General features: G+C 38.0%; 1 protein-coding gene across 23 annotated transcripts in view; it reads right to left on the bottom strand.

The window, feature by feature from the left end:
• SEMA4D (semaphorin 4D) overlaps positions 1–16,900 on the bottom strand; it is a 191,849-nt gene that overhangs the window by 118,559 nt on the left and 56,390 nt on the right. For 13 of the 23 annotated variants that reach the window (XM_069087796.1, XM_069087799.1, XM_069087792.1 and 10 more), the window contains exon 2: positions 12,654–12,738. The exons of 3 other annotated variants lie outside the window; for them this stretch is intronic. The gene's annotated coding sequence lies outside the window, so the exon portion shown is untranslated. Of the gene's footprint in view, positions 1–12,416; positions 12,517–12,653; positions 12,739–16,900 lie in introns of all 23 variants that reach the window. 7 more of the 23 variants (XM_069087798.1, XM_069087797.1, XM_069087782.1 and 4 more) reach the window with 1 other exon arrangement.

The following is a 16,900-nucleotide window of genomic DNA, read 5'->3' as shown; positions in this document are numbered from 1 at the left end:
CTAAAACCAAAACAGGGCTGAGTGAAAGTACTAACAATTGAGTAATCAGGAAAGATATCCTGAAGGAGCTGGCACCTGAGCTATACTTCAAAGGAAACTAGGAATTCTACAGACAGCTAGGTAGTGCACTGGACAGAGTGCCAGGTCCAGAGTCAGGAAAACCTCAGTCCAAATCCAGCTTCAGACATTTACTAGCAGTGCGACCCTGGGCAAGTCACTTAACCCAGATGGCTTCAGTTTTCTCATCCATAAAATGAGCTGGAGAAAGAAATGGCAAAACACTACAGGCGAACCACTTTGCCAGGAAAACTTCAAACTGGGTCACAAAGAGTTTGGGATAAAGTGATGAGGAAAGAATGAAGAGCCTAAAGTTTGGAAAAAAAAATCCCAATTATCACAGGCAACAGGGAGGGAAAATGAGTTTCTACATGCATGGAGCCATTCACCTCAGAAACACTGGTAAATCAGTTCACCAAATTTCGTTTTTTGATTTGCAACTGCATCCCATAAACATATGTTGTACAACTGTTTACTGATACAATTCAACATCTAATAAGAAATTAGCCACATTTCCTACACACTTATGAGGATTCAACACAGACAGTAATATTAATAATTTTATGGAGGTTCTTTAATTACAGGAGGAAGAGAGTCAACACAAGAACACCTTTACCCGTAATTTCTTCAAATAATCAGCCTACATGATTTAAAGTAATTAAGAATATACTTTTCTATTTTGGAGCCATAGTAAGAGGTATGAAGTCTATTAATTCTTAATTATATCTTCCCCTATGACATAAATAAAGGTTATAGATTTTTCTGATTATATTATATCCTTTTGGAAAATTGCTAGAGTTCTTTTCTTCTTCCTTTTTTTGTAAAACAATCAAGATCAATGTCTGCTGGCTGATATTAGTTCCCCACTGCCCACCTACTAAAGCCCTTTATGACTATGGGACTATGACTGATGTGATGAGGCAGATATGACTTCTGCAATTCCTATGAGGGAAGGAGAAGACAAAATCTCAAGAGAGGTTAGAGTTAGTGAACATGCTGAGGGGAGAACATCAGGAGTATCAACATTATTTCAGGGAAACTTTTCAGGACTTCCACAAAACTATAATGAGCAATCAGGGGAAACTATATGAAGCGGCAGGGACTGCGCAAGCAGCTTTGGCCACCATGACATTCAAAGAAAAGAGAGAAGGATGCTGCTATTTCAGAATTGGGACTGTGCAATCAGAGCCAACTATGCTATGTAAATTATGCTGTGGAATTAGAATATATATAGTAATTTGTATATTTTATTTCTATATTTATTAAATGTATTAAATATATATAAATTATAAAATTATATAAAATATATATATAATATATTTATAAAGTAAAATAAATATAGTAATTCTATACTTTCATCCTCTCCTTTTTCCCTTCACTTTCCTGCTGTCACTCTAGGACGGGGTTCTCATTCTCAGAATCACAGACAATTTCAGAGGGTCCATGAACTTGGAGGGAAAAAACAAACACATCTTTGTTTCAACTAACATCTAACTCAAATTTAACATTTTCTTCAATTTTTTAAAAGCATTATCCTGAGAAGGGGCTGACAGGTTTCATTAGACTGCCGAAGGGGTCCATGACACACATGAAAAGGTTAAGAACCCCTGCTCTAGAAGAGTTGAATCTGATTTACCGATCCTTGTTCATTAAAAGTCTACCTGCTTGCTTTCTTTTTCTGCTATGTGATTAAAAGAAACTCACTTCTCTAACAGCAAGAGGTCATTTGTTATTGAATTGATTTGTGTGTACCCCTGCGGATTAAACCAAGATAAGATGGAATCAAATGAGTGACAAGGTTCCCAGGGAGAAGAATTACTAGAATATATTGATGCTGGTAGGTATTCCCTAGCAAAATCTGGGATATTTTTGGCTTATATTTTATATATATTTTATAGTATATTATATTTTATGTGTCTCTTTGAGAGATATTTTTGGCTTATACTTTACAACTTCCCTAAAGGAGAGAAAGAACAGGTCTACATGTAGGCACAACTGAGTATACAACAGTACCTTTTTGGGGAAAGGCTTACTTGGGCCATGCTTTAAGTATCTTTGTTCTTCTCTTTTAGGTTTAAAAGAAACCCATCCCAGAATGGAGAGAAATGACTAAGGAAAAAGCACATGTACTAGAAAGGTTCTTTCTAAATTCAAAATGATTTAAGACTCAAAGTCATAACTTTTTCTTCTATAATTTTTTTTAAATTAACACTAACAATTCTTAGCTGTTTTTTATACATAGTCAACTTAGCAACTCTTTGTGGTGGCAATATATACATGATTCTCCCTGCATGTCTGTCTCAATGGGTAAATAGTTAATGAATACAATTACGTACCTATATTAACTAAACACAATGCTCAAGAAACCGCTAATTCCCCTTGAATTGGTTTTCAGTCTCTAAAATAACTGATTCTATGTTTTGATATAACCTTATTTGTGCATATATGATACACAAATGGCTTTTAAATCTAGAAATAAACTGATCTTTCTAAATGAAAGGTAAGGAAATAATCTGTAAACTTTGTCCATCCGAGGTCAGGGCGATTCTTTGCCTTTGTTTTTCTAAAAAAGTCTGAATATATAAAATTTCCCCAAATCACATACAACTATTCAAACAATGTTATTTTCAATTAATTTAACTACCAAGTTTAGTAGATAGCAATGCCAGAGGATTTTATAGTTGATCCTAAAGGTAAGCCACTGGAATTTACTGCATATTGGAGTGACATGGTCAGACCTGCAAATTAGAACAATAAATTTGACAGCTATATAGACTGGAGTTGGAAGATTTGAAACAACATCAACCAGAAGGCTATTCCAATAGTCCAGGTATAATATGATGAGAGACTGCACTGCACAGTCAGTGTCAGGAGAGAAGGTATGCTGCAAAGGTAGAATTAACAGGATTTTGTAAGAGACTGGATACGTGGGGTGAGAGTGAGGGAGGATGGAGGATGACAAGCAGGTGGCACATCTGGCTGACTGAGAGGATGGTGAAGCCTGGATGATAATATTAAAGCTAGGAACAGGGGAGTATTGAGGAAAAGGTGAGATCAGTAGTAGACATGAATGAATTAAAAAGCATTTATGAAGTGCTTACTATGTAAAAAGCCCTGTGCTAGGTGTTAGTTATAGAAATAAAAAATAGAGCTGCTTATCTCAAAGAGCTCACACTCTAATGGGGGAAATGAGACCTGTAGAAGGTTTCTGGGGCAGGTCAGGTAGGAAGATCCCATGGTCCTTAAGGTGCAGTGGCAAAGCAGAAGGTAATGCCTCCTCTTTAGTGTCACCCCCACTAATCCTATCAGTTTCTAATCTTGAATCATATGACAGTGCCAAGGTGTTATGTGGCAGGAACTTTCTTTCCTGTGTTTCCAACAGCTGTGGCTATAACACTTGCAGGAACAGGTGCAAGGATGATAGCTACAGGAAGCACTGTGATTCCCAAGGCTCTTGAGTTAAGGGTCGTGGACTGGCTCCATCAGGGTCTGAAGGGAGATGGTGGTCAAAGTGGTTATGTTAGTTTGTCTTGTGGTGGTGAGGAAGTTTGACTCCACAATGGTGGCTAATGGGGCCAGATTTAATGCAGGTCTGGTATTGTTGCTGGCTTAGAGGGAGGAACTGCTACTCCCAAAGCTCTGGATTCAGAGTCCTGGGTTGTTTCCATCAGGACGTAAGGAAAGATGGTAGTCACGGTGGCAGTTTGATTTCCATGGCACGAGCTGACTCCTGTCTCTCCCTCAGGGTCCCTTGCTGCTTTGACTAGGCTAGCTTGCTAAGATGTACAAAGAATATCCAGTTTGAGATATCTAAAAGGCAAAGCTGGAGGTCTAACACTAGATGTCAGGAGAGAGATTAAGGCCGGATAAACAGATTTGAGAATCATCAGTATTGAAATGATATCTAGCCCGTGGGAACTTGCCAAACAAATTAGTAAAGAGGGAGAAGGCCCAGGATGGAATGTTGGAGAATCCCCACAGCTGGTGAGTATGACCTAGATGAGGTCCAGGAAAGGATACTGAGGAGGTAGTCAATTAGCAGTCAGACAGGAAGGAGAGAACTAGCAGAGTGCAATGTCGTGCAACCATAGAGAGAAGAGAATATCAAGAAGAAAGAGGTAACTGATAGTATCAAAGGTTATAGAGAAGTCAAGAGGGACAAAGATTGAGAAAAGGCCATTAGACAGGGCAATTAAGAGCTCCTTAGTAACTTCGGAGACTAGTTTCAGTTGAAGGATAAGGTCAGAAGCCATGCATGCTGCATAGAGATAAAAAGTGAGAGGAAAGAATGCAGAGGTGCCCATTACACATGGCTTTCTCAAGGGGTTTAGTGAGAAAAGATAAAAGCCAAAAGCTTTCCTGATGATGTCATGGTCCTCTCTCAGAATGAAGGACAAAACAACATTTACCCCCAAGAAGCCCTATCTTTGATAAGATGGTACTACCCTCCGAAGGAGGAGGGCTCTCTAGTCCAATGATTTCTTGGATACAGCATCCAAGAAGACTTACCTGATCAGGATCGACATTTAGATCTAGTCCTGGCTGACTCTCTAGTCTTTCCTTATTCCATTTCCTACATAAAGTCACCTGAACTTTAAGGTTTCTGGTCTCTCAGATGTGGCTATATAACCTAAGAAAATTATTCTGGTCCTGAATAACTGGTAAGTCTTATTCTTGCTACTCTTAATCCCTTCCCAAAATAATTCCTTTCTAGAATGAGTCTGAGGGACTAAGGAGGAATTGTTGAAAAGCGCTATGCTTTTTGATTGGTGGTTGTCCTTCTTTCTCCAAGAGGATCAAAATGACATCACTATGTTGGAGTCAAGGTACAGTGTGTCCGACGGTGGCTATCAGCTCAGAACACTTTATCACAGGGTGGGCACAAAGAGTCCATATCTTTCTAATGATATAGGGGAAATGAAATTGTTTTTACATAATTAGGGAAAAGGTAAATTCACCTACTTCTCTTTCCCCACCCAGTGTGTCAAGGATGATGGATTTCATTTTAATGAGGGCCCAACATCATCATCACTGTTGTAGGACCAGTATTCTCCATTATCCAAATAAAGATTAGATTTCCCTAAAAGTCAACAAAGCTGCCCCTCGGACATTATTGGCCCCTACTTCCCTTGACACAGCTTCATGGTCACCTAAGGGCAAAAGAAGTCTCACATTGCCAGTTTTGTGGGTTTCTGCAGCCCATTAGTCATTACATTCGGCCAAGACGACGAAACACATTTCCATACACGAGCAGTATGTCCAGGGCATCCAAGTGCCACTGTATCTTTGTTGCATATCCTTGCTGTGTTAGGGTAAAGTAAACCTCCTTTTAAAGCTATTTAGTGATGTGTGAGTGCTTCTCATTCCATCCCAACATTAAACCTAAGCAGGGTACTTATATTGAGTATACCCCTAACATCTGGTGTAGCTGGCAGGTTAGGACTAGATGAGATGACCTCATAGCTCATGTCTTAGTCAAGTTGAGAGGAAAAGGGTGAAAATACAGAGGGTGGGGTGACTAGAGGACAAGACAGCACGGTTGGAAGAGCCATTGTAATTGTGTATGGAGAGACTTCTCTATGGATCAGGTAAAGCGATTATCTCAGTGAGTGATAGAGGAAGCTGAATTATCCAAGGAGGGTGAAGAACGTGCCAGTCCAGGATTTCCCAGTTGTTGTTAAGTGTTCTGCACAAGGTGGATTTACATAATAATATGAATAATACTGGAAGCAAACTGTGCTAGTGAAACTCAGCAAACAAGAACAGATCTTTTGACTTTTTTTTGGACTATATAAACAAAGCCAAGGACTAGCTAGTGGAGCTAGTGCCACCGAGTGAAGGCATCTGTTCTGATGGGTGAGGGGACTAACAGGCCATATCCAGGTACCCATTTTATGTTTTCTGGCCCAAAGGTTCTAGTTCCTTCCATGATGAAAGTAATGAGATGTAAAAATGAAAGTGGACGGGAAGTAGAGACTTGGGAATCCCCACCTGTGGTAAGAAAGCTCCAGGCTTATCCTATGATTGCTACTGGGGATAGGGTGCCTCACTCTGTGGAGAAAGCAGTGGATGGGCAGGCCTTCTCCACCAAGAAGCTTAGGTGGGTACAAGAGAAGTTCAACAAAAATCTAATGAGTCATTCCAGTAACGGCTACAAGAGAATGTCCACTGGAGCCAATGCTGAGCACCCTTCCCCAACTGACTTCTACAGAATAAAGGAGCTCTCTAAAAACATATGTTTACAGAGTTTGCTAGACTTATTAGAGCCTACAAATGGGAATATTCTTCATCCCTTTTTAGGTGGTTGAGAAGGTGAGCTATTTGCATCTGGCCCCATAAAGATGAATTCCCATTGAAGGCATCACCTGGATAAAGATCTGCAAGGGAAGAGATGATATTTCTAAAGGAAACAGTTTTGACTGATCAGATTTATTCAGCTTCCCCAAGACATGACTCAACCGAGGTCTTGCCTCCAGGGTGGAACCCCACCCCAATGGCTTCAAACTTTAACTATGAGACACACAATTCTACAGGTATGGACTGATCAACTGCTAAGATCTGAGCAGGAAACTGGGATGGCAGTGGATATCAGGGCAAATACAGCAGTGAATACAAACGGGAGGGTGGTAGAAAATAGATCTACATTTGCTGGTCTGCCAGTAGGCAGAAAATGATGATACCCTTTCCTGAATGGAACTTAGGATATGGACCTGGAATTTGAGGTTGTTAAGAAAGCAACCAATGGCCATGGATATACTATAAAACTGTACAGGGAAATTCATTACTAGGGCACTGTTCATTACTTCAGCACTATCTAAGCTGAGTCACCCTCTAAAGTCACTGCCTTAATTGGATCATTCAGGGAAAGTACAGAGGATAGACCATGGAGGGAAGGGATATTATCGACTCAGTATCTGGGCAGGCCATGTCAGCAACCTCTATGACTGTTGGTTGGACCAAAAGGAATCTCTTTGAATTACCCAAACCAGGCAATTATATTAACAATGTAATGGTATACATCAGTGTCCTGAGGAAGGGAGGCATCTTTCAGGTCTCTGCCCACCAGAGTGGCAATATAAGGGAGAATTCAAGTACCCCCGAGGAAAGATCGTAAAGGTATATTCAGTTCATTCCCAGGTGAAACCACATCGCTCTTGACTAGTGTCTGCCTTGGAATGGTGGGGAAAGGGCAGAATTCACCATATTTCTTGCCCTAGGCCTGACCTACCTGGTGTACAAAAGTGACAAGCTCAGGACAACTGCAAAAATGGGCATGATGACTTTGTTCAACTCTGTAGTGGACTGTAACCTGTCAGGTGACATCTGCCTTCCTTACAAGGTAACATAGTTTTGTTAAGGGGAGCTGGTATGATGAGATACTCTAGCTTCCTTCATCTCTAAAACTAGAGTAGAAAGATGTTTCATGGTCCTCCCTCCCCTTCCCCTATCCTGAAGCCCACTATTGTATCCTAAGACCATGTGCATTTGCTCTTGCCAATGAGTAAGGTATGTGATACTTTCATTCAAGATTACTATGTAATCTTATAACTGGGAAAAATCACCCATCCATTTCTTCTGTGCAAGAGAAGATAGAATTCAAACAAACAACAAAATAAATAGATAAATGAATGAATATATGTGCCTTATAGCCTGATGTCTTTACTCTGTTCCTCTGTTCTGTTAGAATATATTTCTTTTTCCCTTGTTGATATAAATCCTAACTCTCCTTAAAGACCAAATTCATGTCCTACTGCCTACATGAAAAGTTCCCCTTCTTTCACTGTTCTCTAACTTGTGGAGCAAAGAGCCTGAAATACACAATTCATTAGTAATTTCTATAGAATCTTGTGCTATTAAGTATAATTTTATAACCATTAGTCTTCTCTTCCTAACAAGACTATAAACTCTACTACACTGGGTGGGTAAAACTTTTTCTATTACCCTCCAGCTTATCAGATACATTCTTCTATAATTCATTTTTTAAAATCAACAGAATCTTTCAGTTTTATATTAGTGCCACTTCAAAATATATTCCTGAGTGTCATACTAATCAAATTACCAAAGAACTACTTTATAGTTAGAAAAAATAATGTCAAAATTAATCTGAAGCAAGAGAAGGTCAAGAATCACAAGGAAAATTATGAAAAAAAAGTGGGAAGGAAGGCAACCTACTAGTAGCAGACCTCAAACTACACTACAAAAACAGTAATCATCAAGACAACTTAGTAATGGTTAAGAAAGAGAGGTTGATCAGTGAAAAAGATTAGGAATACTATATACAGAGGCAAAAGAACACAGAAGCCTAATGTTTAACAAACCAGACTCACTATCAACAAAAACTACTGGAAAAGTGAAAAGCAGGTTGGCAGAAATTAGGTCCAGACCAACATCTCACATTGCTTACCAATATTAGCTCTAATAGGAACCTGACTGAAACATGAAGGGTGACATCATAAATAAATGAGGGGAGCAGGGAAGAAATTACCTTATAGATCTATGGTTAGGGGAACAGTTCATGTCTAAAGAATAGAAAGGATCAGAGAAGATAAAAAGGACAATTTGGATTATGTAAAATTAAAGTTTCTGCACAAAACCAATGAAGCTAAAATTAGAAGAGAAGCAGGTAACTAGGGAAAAAAATCTGTGGCAAGTTTCTCTGATAAAGGTCTCTTTTCCAAACTATGTAGGCAACTGATTAAAATACATAAAAATCAGAACCATTCCACAACTGAAAAATGGTCAAAGGATGTGAACAGGTAGTTTTCAGAGGAAGAAAGCCAATATATTCCTAGTCATAGGAAAAAATTGTTCCAAATCACTAATAATTGTTGTTGTGGGGATTTTTTTACAGTAATTATGATTCATGTTTGATTCTTCATGAACACTTTCTGGGGTTTCTTGGCAAAAATACTGGAGAAGTCTGTCATTTCCTTCCTCAGTTCATTTAACAGATGAGGAAACTGAGGCAAACAGGATGAAATGACTTGTCCAGAGTCACACAGCTAGTAAGTATCTGAAGCTGGATTTGAACTCAGATCTTCTTAATTCCAGATCTAGCACTCTATACACTGTTCCATCTATTGCCCCTACTAATAAGAAAAATGCAAATTAAAGCAACTCTTAGATTATACTTTACATCTATCAGATTGGTACAGCTGACAAAAGAGGAATATGACAAATGTTGGCTATGGGAAAACAGAGTATTAATGTACTGTTGGTGGGGCTGCAAACTGGTTTAGCCATTTTGAAAAGCAATCTGGAACTATGCCCACAATGTTATTAAACTGTCCATCCCCTTTGCCCCAGTGATATCACTACTAGACATATAGCCCAAAAATAGCAGGGGAAAAAGGAAAAGGAGCTAGATGTATAAAAATATTTATAGCTGCTCTTTGTAGTGGCAAAGAATTGGAAATTAAGGAGATACCTATGAATTGGGAATGGCTTAAGAAGTTATGATATACACATACTATTAGGCTGGGGAAGACCTGTGTGAATGGATGTAGGATGAAGTGAATAGAACCAGGAAAACAATTTATACAATAACAACAACATTGTTTAGAGATGACAAATAACTCTGAAAGTTTTCATTTGTTTGTTTTTAAAAGTGTTTATTACCTCTCCCTCCCACTCCCCCTATCCTGCCCAACTATAAAAGCAAGTACCCTAGCACACCCAGGATGGCTGCTAGCACAGATTCTTTGATCTGGTTTTCTAAAGGAAAACAATTCAAAAAGGGTTAACAATCTTACTTTAATCAAACATAAACATACACACACACACACACACACACACACACACACACGAACGTCAGCACCCTGATCTTCAGAAAATACAAATAGAAATTACAAGCAGACAAAAAAATAACTCAATTTAACAGACCAACAGGGCCTCTAGCTGTCTGACTATTACATACCTACAGTGTTAGTCACCAGAGAGAGAAGCACCAACATCTGGGTTTTCAAAGCCCAGGGGCTCAACAGCTGCCCAGAGTCTCATCTGTTCAAATCACACAACTCTTTCTATAAGTGAGCCCCAAAGCAAAACCTCACCTCAGAGGCATATATAGCCTTCTCCAGGTCTGGAGAACATCACACCCTTCTTGACCCACTGCCTAATTACAAAGTTACAAAAGGTGTGGGCCTTCCTGAAAAACAAGCCTCCCGACTAAGCAAGCTTCTCTTTTGGGGCTCCAAGTGAGGTCTATTAAGGGGCAGGGAAGATCTTCAAATTCCCTTACCATCACACCAACAGAACAATAAAAAACAAAAATAACAAAACAAAACCTTGACATTAAATACACAGTCTAGCAGAACAAATTTCTACACCATCTATGTCCAGATATGCATGTTTCTTTCTAGAGTTTAAGTTCATCACCTGTCTGGAAGGAGATTGGTGGTATGATTCATCTTCAGTCCTCTAAACTGAACTCTGAAAGACTTAAGAACGTTGATCAACACAATGACTAACCATATTTTCAGAGGATCCAGGATGAACTATGCTACCCACCTCCTTCCAGAAAGGTGATGGACTCAAAGGTGCAGATTGAGACATATTTTTTGGACAGGACCAATGCAAGGATTTGCTTTGTTTTGTTTGACTAAGCATGTTTGGAGGGTTTTGCTTCCTTTTTTTTTTTTTTTGCTTTTTGGAGGGCAATTGGGGTTCAGTGACTTGCCCAAGACCACACAGTTATTTTTTGTGTTAAGTGTCTGAGGCCGGATCTGAACCCAGGTCCTCCTGACTCCAGGGCCAGTGCTCTATTCACTGTGCCACCTAGCCACCCCCTCCTTTTTTTTAATGGAGGAGGTGATAGGGTGAGAAAATAGATTTTTTTTGTTAATTTTAAACATTTTAATTGAATATGTATGTATACGTGTATAGCTGTGCATATATACATATATATGTACATGTATATCTCCCTCTATGTATGTGTATATATTTATCTCTCCTTCACTCTCCAGAAAATGATTCCATACAATAAATTAAAAAAAGAAACAAACGCAATTCAGCAAAATTAACTAACACATACTCTAAGTCTGATAGTATATTGTAATGGGAATGTAAATTTTTAAGATCTTCGCTGCCCCTAGGCTAAAGTTCACCTGGAGCCTGGGGTGGGAGGCTTGTTTTTCAGTAGATACTTTTTGATTGGCCAGTGGGTCCAAAAGGTTGTTACATTCTCTGAGCCAGGAGAAGGCTATAAAAGCCCTGATGTGAGGCTTTGTTTTGGGGCTCACTTTGAGAAGTGTTCTGTGATTTGATCAGATGAGACTCTGGGAAGCCGTTGTCCAGAGCCCCCAGATGCTTTGAAACCCAGATGTTGACTGGGTATGGATGTAATGGTTGGACAGTTTGGAAATCTGTCTACTTGATCTGTTTCTGTCTTGATAATTTTGTCTGTGTATTCTGAAGTTCGGGGTGCTGACCTTTTTCCCCTGAACTAGGTAAACGATACATATTTGACTGATTAAAGTAAGCTTGTTAACCCATTTTGAGTTGCTTTCCTTTAACAAAGCAGATCTAAGAACCTGTGGTGGCAGCATCCCTGGGGACGCTGGGGTGCTTGCTGCTACATATATTCAATGTTCCATACCCATAGCACCTGACCTCTACAAAGTATCTCTTCTTTGGGGCCAGTTTCTCACTTCTATACAGTTTAGCCATCAGACACCTCACACACTCATTCAGAGGACAGCACCTAATGCCAGAAATTCAGCTCATCAGACTGATGTTGCCCCATCAAGAATGTGCTACTAACAGAGATAAACAGTTTCAACAGATGAGGAAAATGCAACATTTAGGGGGACTACTTAAGTGTTGCCTCCAAGAGAACAGCCTGGTAAAACCATTTAACTGGCAGTCACTGACCTGTGAAGCATGTATCCTTAACAACCCTACTAATGCAAAGGTATCTCTAGATATAGGACAAATGGATATTGCCAAGGGCTGTCCAAGGGACAACTTCTCTGGATTCAAAAGCACCACTATCTTTGGAATGCCACAGAGAAGGTATTCTTGTATTCTCATTGTTTTATTGTAAAATGATCTTGTTATATTGATAGTCTTCCAACAAGTGAGGGGTGTATGTATATGTGTGGGCGTGTGTGTGTGTGTGTGTGCATGTGTGGGTATGGGTGTGAGATTATATATATCTTTTCAAGTATCCAATAAATACTTTTGTGACTCAAAGGGAGGCCCACTTATTACTTTTCACATAAGAAATCTAAATAAGGGCTAATAATATCATTTCATCAATCACATAGTATATACAAGGATGTCTAAAATAGCGCTCATGCACTTACTAGCTGTGTGACCCTGGGCAAGTCACTTAACCCTTTTTGCCTTAGTTTGCTCACCTGTAAAATGATCTGCTGAAGGAAATTACAAACTATTCCAGTATCTTTGCCAAGAAAAGTCCAAATGGAGTCATGAAGATTTGGTCACAACTGAAAATGACTGAACAACAACAAAGGAACACCTTAATATTTGCTGATTCTTTGGTCAAATAATAATTGAGATATTGAGAAAGTTAAAGAGTTGATTTCTAAACAAGCCAAAACACCATAATTTTTTAGGTCTATTTCTTTACTTACCTAATGATCAAATGTTTTCAAATCTCTGGTGTCACATTCCAGATATAAGCATATAATTCTTCATACTATCTAGAATCTGTAGAGTCTGAAATAACAACAGAAAATGGGATTTCACCTTTGAACTAATGCCACTAGGAAAAAAAAAAGATTAATAATCCCCACTATGTAACAGCAAAGCTGATAAGACTTTTTATATTACCTTTACATAAATACATTTCTAAGATGGTAACTTTCAATCAAAGGTATTGTAGATGAGATGAGATGATATAAAGCAAATAAATACATAAATGGGCCCTGACAATTGAGCCTCAAAAAGACTCAAGAACTATGATTAAAACAATGATCAATCCTGTTTCCAGAGGACCAATGATGAAGCATGCTACATAACCAGACAGAGAGGTAATGAACTAAAAGGTCAGAAAGGGACATATTTTTCAGGAATCGTTAATTCATGAATTTTTAAAAATTTTTGTTTGATTATGCATCTTTCTTACAGGGATTTTGTTTTTCTCTTTTTTTTCCAATGGTAGGAGGAAGGGATAGGGGAAGTATATTTTTGTTAATTAAAACAAATTAAAATTTAAAAATAATAGATATAAAAAGCAAATATGGCTCCTATTTTTAGAATTCATCTAAAAACATTTTAAAAGACTGTAATTTCTAGAAAGTAGTCTGAGAGAAACTAGGCTTATACCAAATTTTCAAACAGTACTTGGCCTTCTGACTAAGGGCAGGTGTTTTGTTTTGTTTTTGCTTTTTTTTGGAGGGCAATTGGGGTTAAGCGACTTGTCCAAGGTCACAAGGCTAGTTTTTGTGTTAAGTGTCTGAGGCCGGATTTGAACTCAGGTCCTCCTGCCTCCAGGGCCAGTGCTCTATTCACTGAGCCACTTAGGTGCCCCAGGGGAGGTGTTTTTGAAGTTATAATCAAGGCCAATTGGTCAAGTGATCAAGTCACAGGTTGATCGTGTGTGCAAATGTCTCTCCTCTTTTAGTCATGTCATAGCTTGAACTTGTAACATTCCCTTTTTGGCCTTGTAAGATTAATCAATAAACTTGTCAACCAAAATCTCAAGCAGTATAGCACAGTGATCTCCAGATGGATACATGTCTATATGTTAAGGTCAAATAAGTTAGAGAAGCAGGGAAGTACATACTTTTTGCTGCTACAAACAGGAGAGATAGAGAATATCACAGAGGATAAAATAGTAAATTTTAATTACATAAAATTTAAAAGCTTTTGCACAAACAAGATCAATCAAATAAGAATTTAAAGTTAATTGGGAAAAACATTTTTTAACAAATTTTTCTTATTTGAGTCTAATAACCAAGATACATATGGAATTTATATATGTGTATATATATATATATATATAAACAAAAGTCATTCCCCGATAGTTAGGTGTGAAAAGGTGAATTCTTAAAAGGTATGCAAGGTATTAACAATCATATGAATAAAATGCTATAAATCACTATTAAAACAACTGATTTTTTACTTTATACCCATTAGATTGGCAAAAATGACAAAGAAAAAGATAGTTGTTGGCAGGGTGGTGGGAGGAGAAGCACACTGATACACTGTTGGCAGACCTGTAGAGTGATACAGCTGTTCTGGAACAGAATTTGGAATTATAACCAAAAAGTCATTAATCTGTACAAATCCTTTGACCTAGTGATGCCACTATTCCAAACAGATCAAAGACAAATGGAAAATCACCAGTATGTATAAAAATATCTATAGCAGCACTTTTTTGTTTTAGTAAAGAACTGGAAGTCAAGTGAATTCCCATCAATTGGAGTATGGCGAATTATAGTATATGAACATAATAGAATATAATTGTGTCATAAAAAAATTATTAAAGGGCCCAGATTCACAGAAACCTTTGAAGACTTGCATGAACTGAGAGAGAGTAAAGGAAGCAAAACCAAGACAATAATTTATACATTGATTACAACTTTGAAAGACTTAACTCTGATCAATGCAATGACTAGCCCAGAAGACTGACAATGAAGCATGTTGCCTATTTGTTGGCAGAGAGGTGAAGTGGCTGGAGGTCTAGAATGAATAATATAGTTTCAGACACAACCAAAACAATATAAATGTATTTTTCTTGATTATCCTTTCTAAGAGAGGGCTTTTGTTGGGGTACAGAGGAGTGGTTTTGGTGGAAATTAGGGATAGAGACAGTAATGCAAAAAAAAGGTACCAATGAAACACATAAATATATAAAAAGAACAGAATCAAGTTTAGAGGGGGAAACAAATGAAAGATAACACAGGTAGTACCCAGTTAAAATTGATGTACACTTTAAAAAAAGCCTAAGCTATACATGGTAGATTCACATACAGTCCTTTTTATACCCTCTGCATTTTGAAGAGGTCATTTTTTTATTGTCAAGTTCATAATAAAAACTATTTTTTTTAAAAAAATAGATGATAATGTCTAATTCTGGTTTACTCACCTCTTCTCAACCTCTATATAATTTGGTCATGGAATGCATCAGGTAAGGTTCTGTTTTGACGATTACAGGTATATCATAAGTTATCATAGATCTTGAGCTGAAAGGGGCCTCAGAAGCCATCAAATACAATTCCTTCATTTTACAATGAGGAAACTGAGGTCCACTGAGTGAGATTAAATGACTAGATTAAGGTAACATACATAATAATCATCTGAGGTAAGATTTAAACCCATGTCCTCTAACCATAGTCAAGATTCTTTTCCACTGTTGCACAACATCTCTATATTTAAGTATACGTATGAAAGGAACCATGTAAATACTATTATTACCATTAAATTTTACTTTCAATAAATGACTCATAATGTAAACTAAGGAAAATTTCACCAAAAACATTTAAACAAAGCCCCTCATTTAGAAGTATAAATTAACAAAATAATGCTGATGTTAATAATACTGGGATTGTAGGTTCTCAAGGTTGTTACTGAATCTAGTTTCATGCAATAATATACTAGTGGGCCCTGATTAAAGAAAAAAACTCTAAAAATAAAATTTCAAAACTTATAGATCTATTAAGGGATGATTATTTCCTAATCAGGAATAAATGTCTCAATGTTTTTCTAATACATTTTGCTACTACTGTTTGTAATTATGGATTCCTTTAACTGTCCATACTTAAAACAGCCTTGGTTGGGCGGCTAGGTGGCGCTGGCCCCGGAGTCAGGAGGACCAGAGTTCGGTTCTGGCCTCAGACACTGAACACCCACACACACACCCACACACACACTCAACCAGCCGAGTAACCTCGGGCAAATTACTTAACCCCAATTGCCCTCCAAAAAGCAAAAAAAACCCCTTGGTTGTTTCTAGGATGTAAAACCAGCATAAAGACGCGCAGCAGGACTTGGAAGGTAGTGTTGTCAAGTACCTAAGGCAGTTCCCCAAACTGTGGAGTGTGACTCCTTTCTCGGACTGGGGCAAAGTGGTAGCAGGGAGGAGAGAACGCAAGATACAGAGAGGCATGAAGCAATGGCCAGAACTGTTGGATATTTCTTAGTACAGCTCCCACATAATTATATGCATTGTTTTCCAAGAAAACAAAGTTCAAATCAAAGACAACAAAGGCGAGATTAACACTGGGAATTTGTTCTGACAGTGCATGCAGTGCAGTGATTATTTAATATGGTGTTTGTAAACAAGGTCAAATGTGAACTAGGGGAGGAGACACAATCTGTCACTATCAAAATCTGTCAGCATATGTTCATGACAAAGGAACTGCTTGCTGTTCTTGAACGTCAGGAATATAAATCCAAAATTAAGCCCTCTTTGTGTGGAAGTTAAAATCTGCCGAATTCCTCATTATCACTCATTTTGGTAAGGACAATACAATAGCCTGGTTTCAAACAAACCCTAGGTTTTAAAAAAATAGTAAATAACTGAAGAACCAGAATATATTTAATCATTTTGAATTTTCAACCATTATTGTCTATAATTTTTCTTAAGGAGAAATAATAGCTTTTTGTTACAGAAAAATGCATAATCAATTTGAAAAAGGCCACTGAAATAGCTAAAAGTGATACAAAAAAAGCCAGAGATCATTTAAGTGGGGAATGTACACTATGGTATGATGGACAGCGTACTGGGATTAGGGTCGGGAAGACTGTTGTCAAGTTACTTAACTGCTGTATGCCTCAGTTTCCTCATCTGTAATGAAAGGGTTGAACTACGTGTCCTCTGAGGTGCTTTCAAAATACCTGTATTGTTAAGATACACCATCTCTTTGAGGCCCTT

Source organism: Petaurus breviceps, unplaced genomic scaffold (assembly GCF_028583685.1).
Source record: "Petaurus breviceps papuanus isolate PSGF00001 unplaced genomic scaffold, PetGlider_PUasm1.0 183, whole genome shotgun sequence".
NCBI lineage: Eukaryota > Metazoa > Chordata > Mammalia > Diprotodontia > Petauridae > Petaurus > Petaurus breviceps.
Note: the sequence above shows the minus strand (reverse complement) of the source record. Positions and strands in the feature narration are given on the sequence as shown.